Below are 13520 nucleotides of genomic sequence, written 5' to 3'. Positions count from 1 at the left end.
TGCTCCAGCTCCTCTATGGTAGACGTGGTTGCGTCCGAATCATCTGGTAACACGAACGATCTGGGCACACCAAAATCATCTTCTTCGAAGTTTGGGCTCATCTCTTCCTTTTCTTCACCCCGAGCAGACCGCGTCGCCATTCTTTAATTGCAATTTAGTATCTTTGCCTTTGGTTGATTCAACAACTTTTTAAACCGGTTCATTCTGAGTGAGGGGTGCTTCTTCGATCGCGAACACCTCCCTCAATGCGGGTTGTTCACCACAGACCGTTTTTATCCCTTCCGAGGTAGAAAATTTTAACATTTGATGCAATGTCGAGGGTACTGCTCTCATGCTATGAATCCATGGTCTGCCGAGCAATGCATTATACTTCATCTCACCCTCGATGACATAGAACACCATTTGCTGAATAGACCCTGCGATTTTGACCGGCAAAGAGATTTCTCCCTTAGTATTTTCGCTTGCCATTTGAATCCGCTGAGAACCCGAGCTACCGACACAATTTGGTCCACCAGCCCCAGTTGTTCTACCACTCTCTATCAGATAATATTGGCCGAACCACGTTTAACTTGAGATTTAAAAAAATGGATAGAAATTATCAACACATCATTGTGTGGTTGAATAATGCCTTCTGCATCCTCATCGTTGAAGAAAATAGATCCTTCGGGTACATAATCCCTAGTCCGCTTCTCTCGAACAACTGAAACCTTTGTCCTTTTCATCATCGGACCTCGTGGTGCTTCCGTTCCTCCGATTATCATATTGATCACGTGTTGTGGCTCCATGGGCTCGGCCTGTTTGTGATTTTCTCTGCCTTTGTAGTGTCCTTTGGCTCGGTCACGCATGAATTTGCAAAGGTGACCGTTTTTCTACAACCGAGCCACCTCTTCTCTCAATTAGCGACAGTCCTCGGTCCTATGACCATGAGTTCCAATACTCACACATTACGCTTGGATCTCTTTGAGCTGGATCAGATCTTAATGGTCTCGGCCACCTGGCATCCTTGATATGGCCAATGGCCAAGACAAGATCTGTGGTGTTAATATTGAAATTGTACTTTGATAACCTCGGGCTGTCCCCATTGTTGGCTGACCCACCAACGGTATCACTTCTAAACAAGAACCTCGACTGCTTGATTCGCGTTCAACTCGTCGATCACCCCTACTCGAATGATGACTGGGGCCGTTTATTCCCCTATCCGATCTAAAGCTGGACTTCTCCGATTAAGCATAGGGTCGGTATCTATCCTTCGATGGCCTTATTTTCGTCGATCACCACGCGATTACAAAGAGTGAAAGCTACCCGATCGGGTTGACACCTTCGCGATCGCTAAGCACCGCGACTGACCCACTTTCACACATGCATCCATGTGATCGCGAGACCTTACCACGTGATTGCGAGGGGTTGTTTCCATCAGGCTCACCACCGCGATGCTTTCTTCGTGATCGCAAAGAAGGACACCAGCAATAGTTGAAACCAGATTTTCTGGGTTTTGACTCCAATTCCCTTGACCACCCTTGTCTGAGTCTGGGGCAAAACCTCTTAATATGCCCTAGTTCACCACACTCGAAGCACGAACGGTCCAGCGTAGGTCGCTGAACCAAAGCTGATGAAGCGGTGTAGCCCCATCGCCGACCCGAAGAATGATAATTGGCCCCGTGGGCCCCCACAGACACCGCATAGCGGGATTGAATCCGGACGCCCCGAATACACCCGAGAACTCGACCCTAGAGAAAGAGTCACCACGAAAACTTCCACCCCTTTTGGGCCTCTTCTCTTGCTCGCTTGCGTAACCCCTCCGCCTAATCCTCGACAACATGGACATGCTTCACTATCTCCTGAAATGAAGCCCCAGTGGCTACAAGCTGAAGAGCTGATAGCTGAAGTCCAGTGTTCAATCCTTTCACAAAATGCCGGATCCTTTCCTCCTTAGTGAGCAGCAACTGAAGAGCATATCGGTACAAAGAGTGAAAACGGGACCCATAAACAACAACAGATGAGTTCCTTTGATCAATATTAGCAAACTCATCCTTCGTCATGTCCCTCAGAGTACGCGAGACATACTTCTCTAGAAACACTGAATAGAACTGAACCCAAGTCAACGGAGGTGACCCAGCTGTCCTGCACTCCACATATGCCCTCCACCACAACTTGGCATCACCCAAGAACTGAAAAGTCACAAATTCAACACCATACTTGTCCACCGACCCCATCTCATAGAGCCTCTCATGACAATCTATGATGAACTCGTACGCATCCTCCAACTCTGTGCCCTAGAAAATCGGAGGCTTCATCTTAGTGAACCTCCAAAATAAATCATGCTCCTCCTGGCCATCACCGCCCGTAACCGGCCCTCGAAAATGCCTCAAAACCCGAACTTCATCCAAGCGAGCCACCGCTCGCGCATGCCGAACTCCCGAGCCCGAACTCTATCCGAATTGGGTCGCTATCCTCGCACCTCTACCGCAGAACCACGGTAGATCGTCCCCCGGGCCAACCCATGTAACTAGTTCAAAGACTCGAGCCATCGCATTCGGTAACCGGAGTAGCCGCGCCCCCGGCGTGAGCCGGGCACCGCCCGGGGCCGAGCCGGCGGGCCGCATCTCCCGCGACCTCATCGGGAGCCACCGAGGCACGGTCGCCCGCCGGGACTCCGCCCCCAACCGGCCCCTCTACTCCGCTCCCCTCTACCTCCACCTCTACCTCCGTCGGCCGCGCGCATGTTCTCGCCATCTCGCGAGAACGAAGCGATGGGGCGTACACCACCTCAATCACCCGTGATACCAATTGGAATCGTTAGCACGAAGGAAAGAAAGAAAAAGGGAATTTTCCTAGTGTCTGGTAGCCTCCCGAAGATAAGTACAGACGTCTCCATACTGATCCGCAAGACTCTACTAGTCTTGTCCTTGTACGACGAGATCGATGAATCTAAGGCTCTGATACCAACTTTGTCACGACACAATCCGCCATGACTGGCACCCACACTAACTCCTAGTGGGCGAACCAATACACCTAACCATCTACTCCTTCAAAGTCCATTTTTATTTAACCAATTCCATCAGTTCATAACAATTTAAACACAAGATTAATCAAAAGTAGTCATGCCAATAAAACAATAATGTAAATGCGGAAGTCCTAACTATTACAGCCTAAAAATTCGAAAGTCACTGTACAAGGACTCTAATCCAAAACATGTCTAAGGAAGGTATACTGTCAGAAATAAATAAACATCAATGTCTGAAATGGAAATAGACATTAGATAAGGAAGATCTTCGGACGGCCTGACATGGATAAGCTCACTCTCATACGTCGGCATAAATGGCCTCAACGCTAAATGTGAGGTCGGGTAGCAGATCCTGGATCGCGATACGCACTCAAAAGAATGCGAAACGGGGTGGTATCGTACAAACACTATGTACTAGTAGATATCATAAGGCCGACAAAGATTAGTATCATGCATGAATCATAAAATCAATAAAATAGACAAACAGTCAACATCACATAATCAAATAGCCAACACCAAGTAAATCAATGGAATTAGCAAATCAGGTCAACCAATGATATTAACAACTAAGTCAACGGAACAAGCAATGGAATAAACCTCCCAATAACATTCTCACTTACTCAGCCATTGATCACTCATGTACATACATGATAATTGGTGTCTTTTCCCAATAGTCATGACCTGCAGGGGACTCATGGTGTCTATGTACCCCTCGTTACAGAACGAATCTAGGACAACGAGCTCACAGCTAGGCCACATCCTCACCCCTGTCAAATGTTCCTTTTCATATCTAGGCCACATCCCGCCCCGATCAAATGTGCCTTTTCGATATATATATTGTCACATCACTTTCAATGATCGATTATCAAGTAGTATCTCAATTTCATCAAGAAGATCATATTAACTTCTCACCACAATTGTCATCAAAATATAGATCACACATATCGAATAATGGCATTAAGCCCACATCATCACTCAATCAATAACATATCGGAATTCCAACCACACATTATGCCTGAAGACTATACATGCTTTCTCTTATCAATCTCATAACACATACAATCAACTAATTAAAGTCTAACTCAAGTAGACCGTAACCTACCTCAACTGCTGAGCTGGAACAATGCGAATCACTTCGCTATAGCCTTTCCCTTTCGTAATGCCTCGGAACGCTCAAAGTCTAGCAATTAAGATGCTAAATAAGTCACAAACACTCTAGTCAACAATATCAATACAATGAACACCTAGGCACCTTACCCCTTTTCCATGGGTGAATGATTACTAGGTGTAAATCATCCTAACATTGGCCTTAGCAACCATAAACTATCGATTCATAAGGTTATTCAACCAGGTTATCTCTTACAAGCAGTTTCTATGGTCAAGCTACCATTTTTATGAAACCCTAAGTCTCAAATCACTCAGTTCATGCCTCTAATGGTTCAATTCTTGATTAGAAAGTGATAACCCAAACCTTTAGATGATAATCACATAATAATACTCATAACCCACCAACTATTGAAGGTCTATTAAGTTCTAGGGTTACTATTCTCAATTCACCATTGTAGACCTATTAGAACGATGACAATCTTAGAGATGAAAGCGCAATGAAGGAAGGAATGGTTGAGACTTACCTCTCGAGAATATTCTTGCCCTAGCTTTAGAATTTCACCCTAAGTACTCCTTGGAAACTGTTTTGGAGTTTTATGAATAAAGAATTCGGAATTAAGTGTTTAAAACCCGGGATTCTGTCCCCATCGACCGCTGCGACAATCATTATGCCGCTGGAGCGGTCTCGCTAGAGCGGGCAAGTGCCCGCTGTAGTGGACCTAACAGAATGTTTCCCTCTGTTGTGACGAGCCTAGTTCCGCTACAGCACAAGCGCTACAGCGGTCCAGTGCCCGCCATAGCGGACACCCCAATTTCCTGTCTGACCGCGGCGACGAGAGGTCCGCCGCTACAGCGGTCCCGCCGCAACAGTACTTTGTCCGCCGCAGCGGTACCACTGAGCTAGTAGACTCGCTAATTTCCACAGTTTTTCACTCTACCACCCAGCACTTCATCCGAGGCCTCACAAACACAAACAAAACATACACATTAATGTAAAAACACCATACAGACTCACTCGTGGCCTCGGAATTCCCAATAGAGGTCTAATTTCCTACGTCAGCCCCAAACGGACTCAACACAGCCAAACAATAATTACAACAAGCCAATTTTTCAGTTCTTAGACTTTTACACTTGAGTTTCTATTAGCTTGTTCTACCCTTGGAAGGATTCTATTTGGTAGGGTGATCCTAGATTTTCCTTAACGACCAGGAGGGTTGTTACAAAAAGTTATTGTTTTTCTTAAGAGGTGTGAAAAAGGCTAAGTATACACTTATTTTGAAGGGAAAATGACATAGGGTACCTACTTAAGCCTCTGTGTTATAAAATATATAGATAGTTTTTCGTATTTCCAAAATATAATGATATTTTACGAAACATGACGGATTTTCATATATTTTTTCTTTTTTTATTTTTTTTCAGAATTTTTTTTTTACAAAAAAAATATTTTTTTTTAAAAATAATTTTTTTCAAAGAATATTTTTTTAATTTTTTTTAAATTTAATTTTTTTTTTTTGCTCAATAGCTTAAAACATTAGCTCAAAATTTTTTGTGTGAAAACGTATGAAGTGTGTATGTGAGCGAAATTTTAAATATAGTTTCATAACAAAATTGTGAGCGAAAGCTTTAAGCCTTGAATATTGTATGAAAGTTGTTACAATGTTGTTGTAGTTGTACATTAATTTTCTAGAAACCTAATATGAACTTTTGAGCGTTGAATAAGATATACACATTTCATGCCCTTTTCACACCGTAAATTTTGAGCCAAAAAAATGATTTTTTTAAAAAATAAAAAATAATTTTTTTAAAAAATAAAAATAATTTAAAAAAATAAAAATAATCTTTTTAAAAAAATAAAAAATAACTTTTTAGAAAAAAAAGTATTTTTTGTATATGATTTGTAATGTTATATTTTGTAAATAGAAAACTATGATCACGTTTCATAAATATTTTTCCTTAATATGTATATATACGTACTTTACCCAATTTTGAACAGGAGGGTTTACTAGTTTGTAGACCCTTCAGCACACGGAAACGTTATTTCTAATCTTCATCGGCGCACTTTTTACTAATTATTATGAGACTTACATTTTTACCCTTTCTCGAAAATAAAAAGCCTCCAAATAGAAGACAAAAATAACCAAAAAAAAAAAAAAGAAAATATAAAGAAGAGAAAAGAAAAAACCTACACAAGAAACATGAACCGTTAGATCAAACTCGATCCATCGGCAGAGACACTGAAAGAATTAGCCCTAAGTTGTATTAAGTTCGCGGCACTCGTCTTGTTTGATTTCCCAATAATACGTTTACAGACTCCACAATTCACCGAAGCTGCAAACTACAATCTAGCCAGAGTCGCATTACCTAGCAATGAGTCGTAGTTTGGGCATACCGGTGGAAACTTCTACGAAGCAACAGGGCATATAGTGACTGTAGAGATGAAGAGCGGTGAAGTTTACAGAGGAAGTATGGTGGAGTGTGAGGATAACTGGAATTGCCAGCTTGAAAGCATTACTTACACTGCTAAAGTATGGGTTTAGTATATTTTCGTTTGATTTCCTGTTTTAGTTGATCTTTCTTGTTAATGCTTTGTTTGCCTGTTTCTCAAATCTAAAACCCTAGTTCGTATAGTAATCTTTGTGTAGTTTTGTATTAGGTAAATTTATTTTAGGTGTTTATCATTATTTTGGATCGTGAAGTAGTATAGCGCGAGGACAACTGGAATAACCAGCTCGAAAGCATCACTTACACTGCTAAAGTATGTGATTCAAAGTGTTCTTTGTGTAGTTTTGAATTAGGTAAATTTGTTTTAGAAAAATTGAAGAATTATTCCAAATTCAGATGGAAAATTATGTCTTTATCATTGTTTTGGATAGTGAAGTAGTTGAGTGCGAGGACGAATGGAATAGCTAGCTTGAGAACATCACTTACACTGCTAACATATGATTTTTTAACGTGCATTTTCCTGATTATTTGTCATATGCTGCTATAGTTTAGCATTTTTCTCAATTCTGTGTTTGATGTTTGCTTAAATAAAGCACTTGGTCTTATAATGTCTTTATGGATTATGTAGTCTCTGACTATGTAAATGTTTAGTTAAGGAAGGGAAAGAGTGATATCCAATTTCACACAAAAAGTTTGATGCTTAAACCCCTGGCAGTCTTAGTCATCATATATTTGGACAGTAGGAGCAGTTAATAAAAATACTGAACTCAGTAAGAGAACCTAGATCCGAGTTCAGTATTTTGTGGGAGGTAGTTATAGGCTTATAGCATTGGACCAACTTCCTTATTGTTACTGGGACAATCACGGGCCACTGGTATTTCTGGTTCTGGGCCAAAGTTAAAGAATCTCATTGACTTATATGAAATATTTCTCATTAATTGGATTAGTTTCAATCTCTTGGTCTTTGTTGTCCTGTTGTTTTCTGTTACAAGTTAATATCCAGTTTTCTCCTAAATTTATGTTGTGTTCAAATGAAGGATTATGTAGTGTTTTCTGAAAACAAAAGTGTCTTTACTGCCAAACAGCTCCATTTTATGAAAACAAAGGACTTTTTTTTTAGCCAAACATGGCCTAAGTGCCTGTTTGGTTTATTGAAACATTTTCTGTTTCCATTCTTCAAGAAAGTTATTGTTTTTTATACTTTCTCCATAGAGTTGTTGGAAAAGTTGTTTGGTATTAGAAAACGAAAACAGCTCTCCCGCTGATGTCCAACCATCTTCCATTAGCTAAACAGAAGCGGAAATCTTCAATGCATAAATGTTTTTATCGTTTAAGCAATTTTATTGGTTACCAGCAACAAGAGAATGCTGGTATGTGTTTACAAGGATAACATCATGACAAGTTGTGTAATGAGCTAAAAAAGTTAAAATTCTACCAGGGCTTCTTCAATGATTAATTTGGCACATGAAATAATCAATATCACAGGTGAAAGTGATTGAAAAGTGAAAACTAAATATGCAAACATAAGCAGAGAGGCAGGACCATCTGCTAAACTTGTCTGATTTTCTAAAGTAATGAGGATCTTCGGATGTCAAGTAGAGATGGAGCCGTGGAGGTGAGACCAGTAGACAGTAGTTAGGATTTTGCAGGCTCTTTTCTCAAGGTAAATTTGGATAATAATCTGGTGCTCCTCCTTTTGTCAATTCCATGTAAACTGATGATCTCCCCCGTATTCCAGTGAAAAACAAATGACGAGGAAAAAGGTGTAAATAGAGTTAGAGCTAAGATGTCATTTCTTTTTATTTTGTGAGTGTGCCTTATAAACATATTTTCAGGGTGGGAAAAGATGCCCATGCTGGATTCTCAGGTTCGTATTGAGATATTTTAAGAGATAGAGGGAGGGAGTGGGGTGGAGAGAGGAAGAGAGAGGGAGGCCAGTTGGGTTTAAGTTTGTATCTAGCTACCTATTAATGAATAATTACGCCCTTGATCCTATTATAAGAAATAAACAACTTCCAAGCTTTGTTTTCTCTGCCAGCTTTGTTTTCCAGGAATTTTCAGGATTGACTCCTTTACCAATGAACAGATTTTCCACAATTCCCTCTTTTCCTGGCAAAGGATAACTGAGGACAAGGAAATGTCTACAAAACACTACTAATTTTACCTTTTTCTTTAGGTTATCAAATACTCCATTGCAATTTACAAAAATTAACCAAGTATGTGAAGGCTTTAATATACTGAAAACTTTTGTTTACCAATATTTAATATTGTATTGCCCATGTCCAGCAGGTTAATTTAAACTGGGGGTTTTTGTGGGGGGGGGGGGGTTAGAATAGCAGGTTTTTATTTTCTTTTTCATACGGTGGTGTCAGGTCGAGCTTGCACACTTTTAATAATCCCCACTAGGTACCTGCTATCTTCGTTTGCACAGATCACTTAAGTATTTCCCTTTGTTGAGATTTGAACCTTGGTTAACCCATGATTCATCTCAGTTTCATTAATCATTAGGTCACCCTTTGACTGAATAATGGCTAAAATTGCATGACCACAACTTTTCTAGTTTCATGGGTCTTAAAAGGTCATTATCCAAACTTGCACCCCAGAAGGCTAAAGGACGTGCTACACAAATCATTTCGCATCACACTCATGGACTTGAATACCAATTTGCACACATCCCAACCATAAAAACATGGATTTTCATGGAAAAAAGGTCTCATATACCACACAACAAGGCTACAACAAGTCAACAAACAATAATATAAGTACGCCGTAGTCCCAAACAATAAGGGTACGTTTAATAGAAATTTGTCCTCCTTCCATATCCATTTATTTATTTTATGATCGAGAAATGCCCGAGGGTCATTGGTTTACTGTTTGAAATTCGGTGGATCATTGGCCCATCCCTCTATCCTTATCCACTTAAATACTTGGGTTTTGTTTTGCAATAGGATTCGAACACATGATGTGCACCTTAACCCACACATTGCATGTTGCGGTCTTACCACTAGAGCAAAGCCCTATGACCATATCCATTTATAAATATGGACGACCAGATCCTACTGTAAATAATTAATACATAAATGACACCACAAAAATAGCAACTATTCGTATATGAAACTTCTAGCTTCTGAGGTTAGTCTTATTTATTTGGCTTTCTGATGTTCTATTAGATCAAGTGTGTATTTCTGGTAGTAAAGGTGTGCGCAAGCTGACATGGACACCACAGTTTTTTTTAAAAAGTGTGTGTTCCTGGTAGTAACGGTGCTAAGAAGACGTTTAGAATTTGTGACATTTTGCTGTCATGTTTTTGTTGCGCTTTCCATTTGTGTTTCGCAGGTTCCCCCTTTTTTTGTTTCTTCACTTCCAATTTCTTGTGGGGTGCAACTTACTCTCCAGTGCATTGGCAGTACAGGGAAACAAAATCAAATAGGTTTTACACTGTTGTCCCTGTCCTTGATATTTTCTTTAACTTTAGTCATTGAAGAAAAAGCATCAAGATATATCAGATAAAGCATCGAAATATTACTGAATCTTTGCCAAAGAAAAAGAGTGATTTTTGCGATCCTTGAGTTGAAACTCTGAATGGATAGTTGTTGATATGCCTGGCTACTTGAGAAGGTCTGGTAAAACAAAATAAGAAACCAGTAAAAGCTGATTTAGCAATACATCGAAGTCGTGTTTTGCATTCATAACTGCATGCATGGTATTGGATGCTTGATTCACCTTCTAAGCTGTAGTATTTGGTTCTTTCTCCAGTTACTCATGGAAAAAGAAAGGTAGGTTTCTGTATAGGAGCTTCCTTCTATTTTTTTTTTTTTTTTTTTTTTTTTAAATATTGACCCTAGTTTCTAATTTTTGATCAATGCAGGATGGAAGGGTGTCACAACTAGAACATGTTTTTATTAGAGGCAGTAAAGTCAGGTATATAGAAATATAGATTCCTATTGCATGATTTTAGGCTGTTTCCTGGTAAGATCATAGCTGAACTTTAATTTCTACCAGGTTCATGATAATTCCAGATATGCTTAAGAATGCTCCTATGTTCAAGCGCCTAGAAGCAAGAATTAAGGTACTTTACTATAGCATCCGTCTTTGTTTGTTTCTTGTTCTTTACTTGCCTCAAGTATTTTGCTTATGTTTAATTTCACTTTTGAAGGGAAAAGGCTCATCACTTGGTGTTGGACGTGGACGTGCTATGGCAATGCGAGCTAAAGTGAGTGTTGAAGCATCCCTTCTACTTATTTTTTCTGTTCGAGGCCAACTACTAAAACTTAACCACATACTATCTCTCGTAGAATTTAGGTATATGCAGTTAATTTGCTTGATTTTGCAAAATGGTGGGGCCAATTCCATGTTTGGTTCAAAGAAAAGGGAGATTTTTTTTTTTGGGGGGGGGGGGGGGGGCGGACGTGGGGGTGGGGGTGGGGGTTTACGGTGAAGGGAGAGACTTCTACTTTGTTCCATAGTTTTGCTTCTTAGAGAAAGTTGAACTTCTTTATCTCTCGATTCGTCCAATTTAAGAAAGTTGTCAACTCCTGTTACATTTACTTCTACCCGCCATTTCACCGAAACTATATTAGAAGTCCCTTGCTGGTTGCTCTAGGTTGTGAGTTGGGAATTGTTATCCTCCCAAGAACTTAAGTGGGATTTATCCGGCTTTTCTTTTGCTGGAGGGAAGGAGTGGAGAGGATGTTATGTAGAATTGCTCTATTAAAAAAAATTTAGAAGGATGTCATGAAGAATTTGTTGTGGTGGCTCAATTGGTTGAGCATGGGGCTTCCATAATGGAGGTCTCAGGTTCAAAACCCCCTGCCTACGGCAACAGGAGATTTGCCTTCTGGGTCGAGCTCGTCGCACAGGGCTTGCCTAGTGCGGATTCTCTCTCCTGTGGTTTGGGGGCTATTGCACAGGAGCGGGATTTACCCTATGCGCACCTGAAGGGTAGTGGCCGCGGGTTCCGTTGTCATAAAAAAAAATTGTTGTGTTTTAGCTAGCCAATGTTGTACTCTTAGTGAGAAATGAAATGTACCTGATTATAAATGGCTCCTTTGCAGGCTCAGGCAGCAGGTCGTGGAGCAGCACCTGGTCGGGGTGTTGTACCCCCTGTACGAAGATGATTGCCCCTTGCGGGATTTTATATGGTCTGGTTTTGAGTTCATAAGTTCATTGTATTGGCAGTAAGCTTCTGTTCCCTTGTAATCTAAGAAGTATGGAACATTAGGTGTAGAATTTTAACTTTCTGGTCTAGATATGACTTGAGTGAGCTGGAAAATTGAGTGACTTTCGGATGGCTGCTATAGATTATGGTAATATGGATTGGTCTAGTTTCTCTTTCAACATTTTGTGCTCCAGGAGTATTTTGCTGTGCCTCTGTTTAGTGATGGGTTATGATTTTTTTCCTGGCGTTTTTAATGCAAATAGTCCCTTGTTGATTGGCTATAACCTCATCCGGGAGTATATTCTTGGTTTATATTTTCTCCGTATGCGGTTGTTGTAATATCATGAGTAATTTTTTTACAATGTGTTCAAGCTAGCTTGTGCGTAGTAAATCATGAGTAAAATATGGTTAGTTAAACAAAGAAAGTAGTAATTTATACACCTGTTATGCTAAAATTGCAGTTCCTATGGTTTCAAATGATTGTTTTACTGGTTTGATTGAATGTCAAAGAGAGAGAGGAAGGGAGGGGGGAGCCTATATTAGTTCATCATAGCCAGAGCAGATAGGACTGATTTTGAACACATGATTCTGTTCAGACAGAACGGTCTCTCACACATAACGGTCTCTCACACATAACGGTCACACATAAAAAATATCTGCTCTCTCTCTCTCACATAACGGTCCTTTGTACGGTCCGCCCTTTGTTACAGCATTAAGACACTTATTCGACGATTAACGTCGGCGACCGAGTAATGCGAGTCCTTTTAAAACCCACAACAACACCGAGGTAACGGCGGTCACTTTTAGGTCGGATCTCTTTTCTTCTCTCTTCTCTCTTATATTGCTTATAACCTTTCTATAGAGTAGTTAAGATTCTTGAAGAGGAAGATTAATATAACTTGTGTTCGAAGACCAAATGGGTAGGCCACTAAAGCTAAGGAGGTAGACGGGTATAGCTTTGGTTCTGCGGTAGGTCGAACTATAGGAATGGGGTAGGCATTTTAGTAGATAATGATTTGAGGGATCGGGTAGTAGAGGTTAGGAGGACGTGATAGGATGATGTCGATTAAGGTGGTCGTTGAAGGGCTTACTTTGAACATCATTAGTGCGTATGCGCGCGAGCGGGCTTAGGCGAGGAGGAGAAGGCGATTTTGGGAGGTTTGGACGAGGTAGTGGGAGGCATACCACGCCACGAGAAGCTATTCGTGGGAGGTGATTTCGATGGGCACGTCGGGATTTCGGGGGGTTATGATGATGTGCATGGAGGTTTGGCTTCGGGGACGAGGAATGGAGGAGGAGTCGCACTTTTGGATTTCGCGAGCTTTTGGGTTGGTGATAGCCAATTCGAGTTTTCAAAAGAAGGAGGAGCACTTGGTAACACAGCAGTAGTTCGGTGGCTAAGCTCGGATAGACTTTCTGCTCTCTTGGGAAGGATGACAAGGTACGTACGAAACTATAAGGTCATTCGACGACGAACCTTACAACAGAGCATAAGCTGCGGTGATGGATTTAGGGATCAAGATGACGAGAAAGAAGAGGGTCGTGGGTGATCGGCCTAGGATCGGATGGGGGAGTTTGACCATGACTAGTGCCTTGGAGATGGGAGAGAAATTGCGGTGTGGGGGCGTGGGATAGTAGTGGGGATGCGACCGAGTATGTGGGATAGAACGGCTAGTTGCATTAGGGTAGTAGCTAGGGGAAGTCTTTGGGGTCTCGACGGTGGTCGTGGTGGGCATCGAGGGGATTGGTGGTGGAATGGAGGAGTGCGAGGAAGGTGGAAGAAACGAAAGGTGGCGTATGCGGAAGTTT

General features: G+C 41.1%; 1 pseudogene; it reads left to right on the top strand.

The window, feature by feature from the left end:
* Window positions 1-6463: 6463 nt before the first annotated feature.
* Window positions 6464-11951, top strand: LOC132034906 (small nuclear ribonucleoprotein SmD3b-like; annotated as a pseudogene).
* The last annotated feature ends 1569 nt before the right edge of the window (window positions 11952-13520 follow it).

The sequence above is a fragment of the Lycium ferocissimum genome, chromosome 2 (genome assembly GCF_029784015.1).
Source record: "Lycium ferocissimum isolate CSIRO_LF1 chromosome 2, AGI_CSIRO_Lferr_CH_V1, whole genome shotgun sequence".
In the NCBI taxonomy this organism is placed as follows: Eukaryota; Viridiplantae; Streptophyta; class Magnoliopsida; order Solanales; family Solanaceae; genus Lycium; species Lycium ferocissimum.
The sequence above is the reverse complement of the archived record's forward strand: the minus strand, read 5'-3'. Positions and strand labels throughout refer to the sequence as shown.